Source organism: Podarcis bocagei (genome assembly GCF_964188305.1).
Source record: "Podarcis bocagei genome assembly, chromosome: 4".
Lineage (NCBI taxonomy): Eukaryota > Metazoa > Chordata > Lepidosauria > Squamata > Lacertidae > Podarcis > Podarcis bocagei.
In genome coordinates this window covers 43,793,411-43,804,829 of record NC_138128.1, presented here as the reverse complement: position 1 = coordinate 43,804,829, position 11,419 = coordinate 43,793,411, and the positions used below count along the sequence as shown (strand labels likewise).

At 45.9% G+C, this 11,419-nt stretch overlaps 2 long non-coding RNA genes across 2 annotated transcripts; both read left to right on the top strand.

The window, feature by feature from the left end:
• Positions 1–2,799: 2,799 nt before the first annotated feature.
• LOC308586065 lies at positions 2,800–4,304 on the top strand. Its single transcript, XR_014007735.1, has 3 exons — positions 2,800–3,557; positions 3,805–3,850; positions 3,993–4,304. It is a non-coding gene; the product is annotated as an uncharacterized lncRNA (long non-coding RNA).
• A 1,113-nt stretch (positions 4,305–5,417) lies between these two features.
• LOC308585456 lies at positions 5,418–9,387 on the top strand. Its single transcript, XR_014007404.1, has 3 exons — positions 5,418–5,484; positions 7,710–7,768; positions 8,898–9,387. It is a non-coding gene; the product is annotated as an uncharacterized lncRNA (long non-coding RNA).
• The last annotated feature ends 2,032 nt before the right edge of the window (positions 9,388–11,419 follow it).

Genomic DNA, 11,419 nt, shown 5'->3' with positions numbered 1-11,419 from the left:
TCAGGCAACCATTGTCACTGTCCAAGGACATTCCAGCCAGGGAAAGGAACTCGAGGCTGCAGAGCAGGAGTGCAGCTTGGGGAGAGAGTGTGGCTTTGAGAGAGTCCTGAGGGCCAGACATCAGATCTAAGGTTCCACAGCCCTGTTCTCAGCAGCTTATTTTACAGTTTAGGCCAGGGGTCAGCAAACTTTTTCAGCAGGGGGCTGGTCCACTGTCCCTCATACCTTGTGGGGGGCCAGACTATATACTGGAAAAAAGAATGAATTCCTCTGCCCCACAAATAACTCAGAGATGCATTTTAAATAAAAGCACGCATCCCACTCATGTAAAAATACCAGGCAGGCCCCACAAATAACCCAGAGATGCATTTTAAATAAAAGGACACATCCCACTCATGTAAACACACGCTGATTCCCGGACCGTATGTGGGCCGGATTTAGGAGGTGACCGGGCCCCCAGGCCTTAGTTTGCCTACCCATGGTTTAGGCAGCTTCCTATTCACCTTGCCTGAAGCCTCTTTTGACTTTGGCAGAGCAAGACCAGGCTCTTAATGCAGGGCCTGCATCTCCATCGGCTGAGTGACTCAGTCTCATTCCTAGAGCTTCACTCAGCGCTCCTCAGCCTCCTTGAAGGAAACACCCATGTCTTCCCTTTGTCTGACGAGAGGAGATGCTGCATTTGGCCAATTGCTGGCAGAGATTGACAAGAGAATGTCAGCAAGCCCAACTTCTCATTCAGCCACAGGAGAGAGGCCCCCAGGCTATCATCCCAGACAAGCAGAGTCATGCCCTGCTCCTACCACAAAGTGGGAACGCTCTGCTCACTGGCATATATATATATATACCACGCTCGGAGGAATATCCCTGCCTACCATTCAGGGGAGAAGACACACCCTTTCCATTGGCAACCAAGATCATTCAGAGGGGGGAAGCTGTGCAAGGGGGAAGTGATTGAAAATAGCAGCTCTCCCTCTCAGAACTTCACTATTCAAACTCTCCCATGTTAACTGCATGAAGGGACAGAGGAGGAAGCAGAGGAAAAACCCCAAACTGCTATGAATCTGAACTCTGACACATCTGATTTCAACTTGGGGAATGGAATAACAGAGGCTGCACACAGCAGAAGTTAAAATATCCTGGATAGCAAAGCAATTTGTGAAGAAGAAGTGGTTGTTGAGAGGTGTCTAGTGGGCATTGGAAAGGACAAATACGAGGTATGTTTCATTCAGATCAGACCTATAAACCCCTGGGAACATGGAAACAAACAGGAAACAAGGCCTACAGTATTTTAAAAACAAACTGTATTTTTAAAACCAGAATGAATGTGGATTCTTGCACAGATTCAAAGGTGGAAAGTTGGTAGATAGCCATTGACTGAACAAGATGCGGATGACTAGCTTGTTTAGGAAGCGTCTGCTAAGCAAGAACATTGTAGCATGGGATTAAATTAAATGCTCAGGTGCCTGACAGATGGGTCCTACACTAGAGACAGCCATCATACACATAGGTAGGGATATAAGAAGCTGCTGTTTTCTGTCCTGTCTGAATTCAACTCATGAAGCACTGTTTCTATTCCACTGCAGTTCATCTTCCACCACAAATGACATTATTCATCTCCCTGTCCACAGCGGTGAAATTTTGTAACCTATGTAAATTACATAACTTATTTAATTTGCATTGCTCTTACATTCTTCCACCCCATTCATTTCAATGCAAAGGAAATGCAATGCAAATAGACGGGCATAATAAATTGTATATATCATTTGCAGACTGAAAGCAATAGCAGCAGCTAGTCGTGATTATATTTTCTGGATTGATTTCCATTCCGGACATGGGACAAAGAAGTGAACACCAGCAATTTCCACCCCTCTTTTCATCGGAATTCTCTGACATCCCTAACCACAAATGCATGCAAGTGTCAGAGATGCAACTGTTATGCTCTTATCCTACTCAAGCTGAGATAGTATAATCATTTATCATTATGCAGAAAGACATTGGCAGGTGCAGGGAAATTCAAAATGAGCCAGAAGGCAGGTTAGGGAATAGCAGAGGTAAGGAGCTTCTCCATATGCTGTTGGAATACAATCCCCATCACCCCTAACCATTGACCATGCCATCTGGAGCTGATGGGAGCTGGAGTTCAACAACAATAGGTGGACCACAAGTTCCCCATCCCTGACTGAACTCAGTTGGATTGTGACGTAAACATGCACAGAACTGGGCTATTAGGCAGATAAATATTTAGTAGAATGAAACTGAATTCAGTGAGTGAATCACAGAAGGTTGGCCTCTAAAGAGAAGGTCTGTAAATCTGAGATTGCCAAATCAGACTCTGGGTCCAGGAACTGCCAGTTCTGTTAGTCTCTGTGAAGATATATAGTGAAGTAAAACAAAGGGCAGGCCTATAAATATTCATTCTTAAACTGACAGGGCTGTATGGAGGGAGGAAATCATTCTGACTGCCATTCACCAGAGTCTTGAGTATTAAAGTTATACGTTTAATCTACATAAAATGCTGTGTTTGAATGCATTGTATTTAAAATGCTGTAGTGAAGGTTTACCTTAGGCCAGGCATGGCCACTGGTGGAGGAAGAGGAGTGCGGGGGGAGTGTACCGCCCCTGACAGCGCAACCCCGGTGGGGTGCCATCGCTGCTGCCCACCCCTGTGCTGGGTGCGCGCCAGCCCCGCCGCCGCCTGGCTCCACCCCCTCCAGATGTTTTGGGACTACAGTTCCCATCATCCCTGACCACTGGTCCTGTTATCTAGGGATGATGGGAGTTGTCATCCCAAAACATCTGGAGGGCCAGGTTTGGCCATGCCTGCCTTAGGCAAAAAGGTTCCACTCTGGCAAATGCGTCAGAGAAAGCATTTTCCCATTAGAGTGAGATAAGCTACCTGATGACTCATCTCCAGAGACAGGAGCTGCAGTGCGCTCACAACAGGAAGCTGAAGCTTGAGAAACTGTGTGTGTGGCTGCTTGGAGATGGCAGGTAGAAGCAGTGGGTTGCAGAGATGTTCTGCAATGATGAACAAGCTTAGGATTTCGCTCTGGGACCAGAAAGAGGAAAATTTACTGAACCTCATAAAGGACAACCTCATTGCTTGCTTGCTGTGGATTGCTTTGTTATTTCGTAACATGTATCATATTGTAAATAGTATTTAAGACTGTTTTGCAGTAAAGCTTGGAAGCGCATTCTTGCAGTGGAAAGAATTCCAGATCAGGGATTTCACTGAACAACTCTAACATTGAGCAGCTACCATGAGTGCTCATCATTCCAGACGCCCAGCAGAATTTCATTCTACTCACCTGCTAGATCCCAGTGGCTGGAGAAAGAAAAGAACTGAGCTGGTTCTGCTCATTGTACCTGAACAGAGGTGAGGAACTTCAATCCTGGGGGCCAGATGTGACCCTCCACACCTTTCTATCTGGCTCTTGAGACTCAAACTCCACCTGAGACACATCACCTCTATCCAGGCATCATCCCTCACCAGCCCTACTTTTTGCCTGACTAAAATGTCCCCTTGAACTCTGACGATGCCTCTTGTGTGTGGTGTAGTGGTTAAGAGTGATAGACTGGGGAACTGGGTTTGCGTCTCCGCTCCTCCACATGCAGCTGCTGGGTGACCCTGGGCTAGTCACACTTCTTTGAAGTCTCTCAGCCTCACTCACCTCACAGAGTGTTTGTTGTGGGAGAGGAAGGGAAAGGAGAATGTTAGCTGCTTTGAGACTCCTTAGGGTAGTGATAAAGCGGGATATCAAATCCAAACTCTTCTTCTTCATCTTCTTCTTCTTCTTCCTTGAGGCAGAGTAGAGAGGGGTGTGTGAAGAAACTGACCTACTTTACAAAGGTAAAATTTGCATTAGTTACTTTGCTCATTTTTGCCACACATGGGCCCTGGAAGGCTGCCGCAATGAGAATGTGGCCCTCAGTTTGAAAAAGGGTCCTCACCCCAGTGCTGGAGCTACAACTTGTTGTCTTTTCTTCCCAAGACATAGACACCCTAAGAGAACTTTCCATCTTAACTGGCAGACATCTCAACTTTTTAAAGGTTCTTAAACAGCAACAAAATGTAGCTTGCAGTAGAATTGCAGAGGAAAAAAGAAACACACAAAGAAGAAACATTGAGCATCAGAGCAGAAAAGCAAAGGGTGGGCAGTATTAATCTGCAACGGAAGGAATTATTGCATTATATGAATTGTTGTGAGCTGTTCATGGAAGCCACCTTGAGGCTTTGTTAGAAAAGCAGGGTGAGATTTGGTTTTACTTAATCATTTTGACACAAGAATGGGAAATACAACTCATAGCCCATCTCCTGGGACAGCTGCATTTCCATCACCATGTGCCATGCCTACCATGCGGTCTATTATTCTGTGAAAAGGGATGGAGTAGTGCTGCAATCTGTCCTGGCATTGTAAAATGGTATTTAGCTGTTGTAGCTGAGACTGGCCCTCATTTCTACCAGCACCAACTCCTGGAGTGCTTTTGCAGGGGAAAATATCAAATTTAAGGGGAAATGGCTTTGTGGTCTCAGATAAAGTCCATATGAATGCATGGCCCTTTCATAATTACAGCATGTTGTGGGAAACCCATTTAATGTACAGCTGCACTATAAGGTGCACAGGGTGATAAAGGAACTGAGGACCCTGTTTCCTCTGTTTGAGCTGATAGATTGGACTCCCTGCCTCCAGGGCTGACTCAGCCAAAGCAAAGGCAGGGGAGGATAAGGGTATGGCAGCGCACTGTTCCATTGGGAGCAAAATTCATCTTGCAGTTTCCTTGACAGATGAACTCTGTCCACGATACCAGGACTCAGAGACCGGCGCTCCCTGTTCGACAGAAGACCGCTGCACCAGGGAGGGATTGTCATTGACAGCCATTAAACAATAGAGAGTATTGGTTATTTATTTTCTAAATAAATCAGCACGCCCTGGAAAGAGATAATTTAGAGCAGGCCCTTCCCGAATCCTGGCTGTCCCTTCAGCTGCCATCAGGCTCCAGAGAAACAGCAGCAAACTCTCACGCAAACAGCCTATTAAAAAGGCCTGTCAGAGGCACCTTGACCTGCAGACTCGCTCTGGTCCTCAGCTCCCCAGCAGCCCTCCCCTCACATGAGGTATTTCCCTTGCCATTTTTAGAGCTGCATTATGTTCGCTGCAGGAAACAGCCTCTTCCTTCTTATAAACACAGGCCTGGGTAACTGACCAGCAGCCCTGCCACTCCACAGCCACTCTCCGCCCATCCATCACATCTTGCTGTCACCCTGGCAACATTTCTCTCGGATCGGTCCAGCTCCAGAGATGGGGGGGGGGGGAGCAGCCCGATTCCAGCCTGCTGACTAATTCCTTGGAAACTCCTAGATAATACAATGAGAAATTCTTTCCAATGGCTTCTAGAATGTCCCTGGAAGGTCACCCAAAGGTTGGTGCAAGGACACGGTGGCTGATTTCCATTCTGTCAGCAGGATTTGGGCAAAGTGCATTCGTGGGTGAAACCATGTTTGTTTCCTTTCGTACAGGGGTGCCATGCTATGTTCCCAATTAGCTGATTTCTGAGGACCCCCTATTTTTCAAAAGCCAAGCCACAGACCTCCTGGACTTTTGAAAATTTTGATAACTTTATGGGAGTTACCTCTGCAAAGCAATGTTTTCAACAAAATGTGGGGTGGCCCCTAATAAGCAACGGATTTAGGAATACAGTGGTACCTTGGGTTAAGTACTTAATTCGTTCCAGAGGTCCGTTCTTAACCTGAAACTGTTCTTAACCTGAGGTGCCACTTTAGCTAATGGGGCCTCCTGCTGCTGCCATGCGATTTCTGTGCTCATCCTGAAGCAAAGTTCTGAACCGAGGTACTATTTCTGGGTTAGAGGAGTCTGTAACCTGAAGCGTATGTAACCTGAAGCGTATGTAATCCGAGATACCACTGTACTAAAAAACAGACTAGGGCTGAGTGATACCTGGTTTTCAACACTGTGATGTATCAGCAGCTAAACATGGTATTCTGATATATCACGATGCCTGAAATTGGATATCAGGTGTGGGGATGAGGGAAGGAGCAGCCACAGAGATCGGATGGGTGCGAGGAGAAGAGGAAGTGGAATCACCTCCACCACATGGATTGAGTGGGAGGGGCAGCCAGTGCTGGCAGTCAGGGCCGTAGCTAGGGGGTGGTGAGGTGGGCCCCTGCCAGGGGCACAGGCGAGGGGTGTGTGCAAAATCGGCTTTAAAATATGTCCAGAAATATGTCTATAAATAAAAATATTGATTATTGCCTCATAAGAAAAGGTTTTTAATGGAGGGTGAATTGAATGGGGGGGGGGTTGGAAGAGAGGTGGAAAGAAGAGCTAATTTGTCAGTGGCTGAGGGGGGGGGGCGCAATCTGGACAGTTCTGCCAGGGGCGCAAGATCACCTAGCTACTGCTCTGGTGGCAGCTGGTTAAGGTGCAGATCCACAGTGGCTGCTGCTGCTTTCCTGTGGACTTTGAAAAGCTGCTCCACCTCCATGCCAGGGGAAGGTAGTGCCATGGTGCCTTAAAGTGAGGGTGATCAGCTGCCATGTTCTCCCTCATCATGAGGGGAAGGGAGCGCCTTGCAATCGGCTGCCCTGTTTTCCCTCAGTGTGAGGGAAGACAGCTCAGATCAGAAGCATTATCAGCTGAGATAATACTGCGATATCAACGATGCCTTGTAATTGGCTGCCCTGCTCTCTCTCATACGAGGAGCAATATATCGCTGCATGTTGCCTGGTCAAAATCGTTATCATTGTGTGATTTCAAAACCGATTTTGGCCAATATATTGAAAAATTGCACAGCGCTAAAACAGACCATAAAGTTTGTGATATTACCATGCAGAAATGACAAAAACTAGTTGGGGGGAGGCAAGGGATGGGTGCGTTCTGCAGACCCCCAGAGGTCTCCGAACCTCTAATTGGGAACCACTGGTGTACACAACCAAACAGCCAGTGACTTTCACACAAGGATTTGTCCTTGTAGTGGAGGTTTCTGACTTCTGAAAAATACAAGATTTTAAATTGCCATGGCATAAAGCGGGGTGGATGGGTGGGGGGAGAGAGACTACTGACTAGTTACAGAAGCACCTTGAGCTCATGAAGAGGTGAGATGTAACAATGTTAGGAAACTGAGCTCAAGGAGAAACAAAGTGGGGATGCAGTAGGAAAAAATGAGAGAAATAAAGCAGAATGGGATGAGAAGTTAATGGCATAAATAAGAGCAAAGCCACTTTAAAAAGAGAAAGGCCATAACTCTGTACCATGTTTTGTTCCAAGAAGTTGGTTGTGAGCAAAAATGTTTGTTGCTGATATTCTAGGGCAGCGATAGCCAATGTGGGGTCCCACAGATGTTCCTAGATTACAGCTCTTGTCAGCCCCATCCAGCATGGCCAATGGGCAGGGTAACGGGAGTTCTAGTTCACAGCAGCTGGAGGGTACCATGTTGACTACATCTGTCCAAGGGCCACTGAACAAAGTGTCTACTATATGGGAGTTTGCTCTTGTATCCAACACATTTAAAGTGACATGGAAAGCTACTGGTGTCTTCTTCACCACTGAAAACTACAGTACTTTGTATGGCAGGAAAGCCTAAATATTATATGCAGTTATTCAGAGGGTGATGAAAACAGAGAACAGTGAGCTGCAAGTTTCTCAGAAACACGTATTTCCTCTTACCTTTGTCCTTTATATTGTCTGCAGGGATCCTTCACATCCACAATGTATCCGAAACGATTCCCAGGAAGTGGCACGTAATTTTGGTCTGTTTATACTGCAAATTAAATTTAGCTACCTTCTCTTTGGCATGACAAACAATTCATCGGGCTTTTGAGCTTCACAGCCTGAGAGCCAAACCATGACTAGGATCTCCCACTCTTAAAAAAAGATATTAATAGTAGCTTCTCTCTGCACTGTTTTCTCAGTGTTCAAAATACAGCCATTACTCCAAGTCATGCTCGTACATGACTTGAGCGGGTGGATGTACACAGAACAGAAGGGTTGCCTCCTTGTTTCTGGTAGGGCTCCTGTGGGTTTTACAGCTGCATGACATTCTGCAGGTGAAGCCTTCCCCATCATGCTCCCTAGTGAGGATGGCTGGACATGTTGACCTTTCTTGTGCTGGCTGGGGCTGATGGGAGTTGTAGTCCAATGCCATCTGGAGGACACCAGGTTGGTGAAGGCTGCTGTAGAGCAACAGAACCCTCCAGTTGTATAAACTTAAATTTCCAGTATGTAACAGAATCCCTTTCAGAAAATAGTGTTGATTGAGAGGTGGCCTCCTTGTTGTTTTTGCTGCAAGAAACTAGCCCAGATATCCCCCTGGAAATAAATATGCCACTGAGCTACAGCCCTTTCCCAATCATAGGGACCACCTTCTTTCACTATTCTGAATGTGGCAACACTCTTGGTAGTCACCTGAGGTCCTTCTCTAGATCTCCTGCACCCTGACAATTTAGGCAAGTGAGTACACAGGACAGGGACTTTTCCAGCCATTGCCTCTGGCCTTTTAACTTACTCACGTCTGGCCTTCCAGCATTATGTCAAAACATTTTTGTTGTTGTTCAGGAAATTTTTCTTTTTGTCTGCTGCATTATTTATTGCTTAGCATTCTTTCTTTCCTTCTTCCTGCTGTTGATTTTATTTTTATGATGATTTTTATTGTGTTTCATTGTCTCATTGTTTTTACATCTGGTTTTGTGTATGTGTATGTGATTGTGCGAGCCTGTTTAGATAAATAAATAATGGGCCAAAACAGCCACTTACAATCCTGATTTGTCCGTAGACTTTTCATATGCCCCTCTTAAGCATCTGGAGCCAACCATAGGCTGTGTATTATGTTGCTGCTGCTTCAACGGCCCTTCCCTTCACACTTACCTGTGCTATTTTCAGCTGGGATTCAACCACATACCATCAAATCCAGGTTGCACAATTAAAGCCAATTGGGGGTCTTGTGCAACAAACATGCTTCACCGAAAGATGGGATGTCTTGTAATAAGGAAAGTGATGGGAAAATGCACTGGAAAACGCATTGCAGCAACATCATTTTAACTCCTTGCAAACAAATCAGAGTGAGTCCTCTTTAAATAGCCAACATCATCTACCCTTCCTGCAAACAAATCAAGATGGATGCTCAATAGACAGGATGTCTGGAAGCGCCAGCTAGAGGAATCAGGACTATAGTTGCCTCGTGAGAAAGAATGATGGGCAGAAGGACCATGGAGGCAGAAAATACTCTCCAGCCGTCTCCAACTTCTTCAAGAGAAGAGAAAGGCGGAGTCTCTGAAGCAGCCCCTGGCAGAGAACCCACCAACTACTGTACACACAGCAAACTAAGCTGTGCATTTTATTGAACAATAAAACACTCACCTGGTCATTTACATTTTTATTGGCTGAAATTCCCATCCTTCCCCGCCCCCCATTCTGACACATGCAGACACTGTTCTTCCAGTGGTTTCAACAAACTGGTGCCAAAATCAGCCTAGTTCAGTTTACCCCTTCCACACAAATTCCAGGGTTCCCCTTGCTCCCCCTAAGGCTGCTGCTGTCTACCTATTAGCCCACCCACCACCACCGGGTTCCTGTACGACTGAATGAACGGCATAAATTCTGTGAATGCTGCCTTGCCAGGCAAGAGAGATGTATCAATGGGGAAAGCTGACTCAGTTGAGTGCTATGCAGCTGTTGAAAGCACAGAGCCCTTAGTTGGCTGCTGTCACTCAACTCACACCAACCATTTCTCATAGGCCTCCTAACTTCAACCACTTGGTCGAGGCCGGTGAATGCTGAGTGAGCAGCAGGCAGCTGGGTCCTCACGTATTGTAGTGTGCCTTATGGGAACTGAGCCTCAGACACTGGAGAGCTGTGATCTAACAAGCTGCTCAGATGTGATTTACGAGCAACCCTCTTTCAGAAGAGGAATAGTCTTAACGGGCTTTTAACAGTCTGTAACTGGGAGGCTGCATGGAGCTTGCATATACAACTGGCATGAAATATTCCATATAAAATCAGCCAGCAGCGGCTCCCTGGTGCAGGCATTTCCTACCCTGCTTTGACTCAACGACAACGTGACCTTTTCGCACTCCTGTAATTGGATTTTGAGGACAGCTTTTACACATCAGCTCTGCCCACCATCACTAATGTTATTGCAACCACCCTTAAAAGCTCCCTGCCCTAAGCCCTATTCAAAAATTTCTAAAAATAAACCCTTAAAAATAAGGACATTCCCAGCCACCACAAATAAATCGGATTCAGTCTGACATGCATTTTCCCCTACAAGCTTCTTATTGCATTTTCCAGTTTGCACAGTCCAAGGTGAGCAAAGAATCAGTCAAACGAGGAACTGAGAGGGTTGATGAAACATATCTACTGCTTCATCCTTTAAGTGAATGGCTGGGAGACTCTCTTCCTTAAACAAAGTCTCTCTCCGCCCCCCTCACCCCAACTTGGCTTTCTTTCTCCTTTCTTTTCTTTTCCCCTTTCTCTGGGATGTGGTTTGAGGGTGGGTGGGATGCAGGTTTATCCTCTTCTGGAAAGGATATTGGATGTATGCTTATTTTTTATTTATTGCATTTATATTTCACCTTTTCCTCCAAGGAAGTCAAGGCGGCCTTCGTTATTCTTCCCCCTCCCCATTTAATCACCACAACCGCCCTGTGAGATAGGTTAGGGCTGAAAGGCTAAAAGGGGATTCTATATTTATACTTGTTTTCACTCAGTTTGCCTGTTTGAGTTTGCCTGTCTTAGTCCACACCTTGCACTCTGCCAATCAAAGTCTTGAACTTTTTTGAATCTGGGCTTATGTTCTCTCCAAGCTCAGCATGGAAGATGCATCGGGGGCCACAGCAAAGATAACTCAGTAGAAGATGCAGTTGTGCCATGTGGATTTTAAAAGATAGCACAGCAGTGCCAATGGATTCTGGTACTGAGGAATTTGCTACCCAGTTGCCTGCTCTGCAGAAAGTGATATTTCCTTATCCATCAATGAACTGATATGCTTGGAGACACCCTAGTTTGCCTTTCCTGGCCTTGCTGTTCCTGTGCTTTTTCACTAATGGCCAAAGTAGGTGAGCTAGAAGTACCAGAAGGAAGAATTAGAAGTGGCGTAAAGCTGAGCCAAATGTTGAAGGAAGAATATTAACCCCATTTTCCAACCTGTAAACCTCAAAAGCCATTTCTGTGGTGGCTCCCAGCTTGTGAAATGCTCTCCTCAGGGAGTCTCGCCTGGTACCTTCCTTACATATCTTTGGACGCCAGGCAGACACATTCCTCTTCTCCCAGGCCTTTGGCTAATTAAACCATATATGACTTTTTAAACTGTGGTGTGGGGTACTGTTTTTGTTTGTTACTATGTTATGTATTTTTGTGTTTTTATATTGTAAACTGCCCTGTGATCCTTGGTTGAAGGGTGGTAT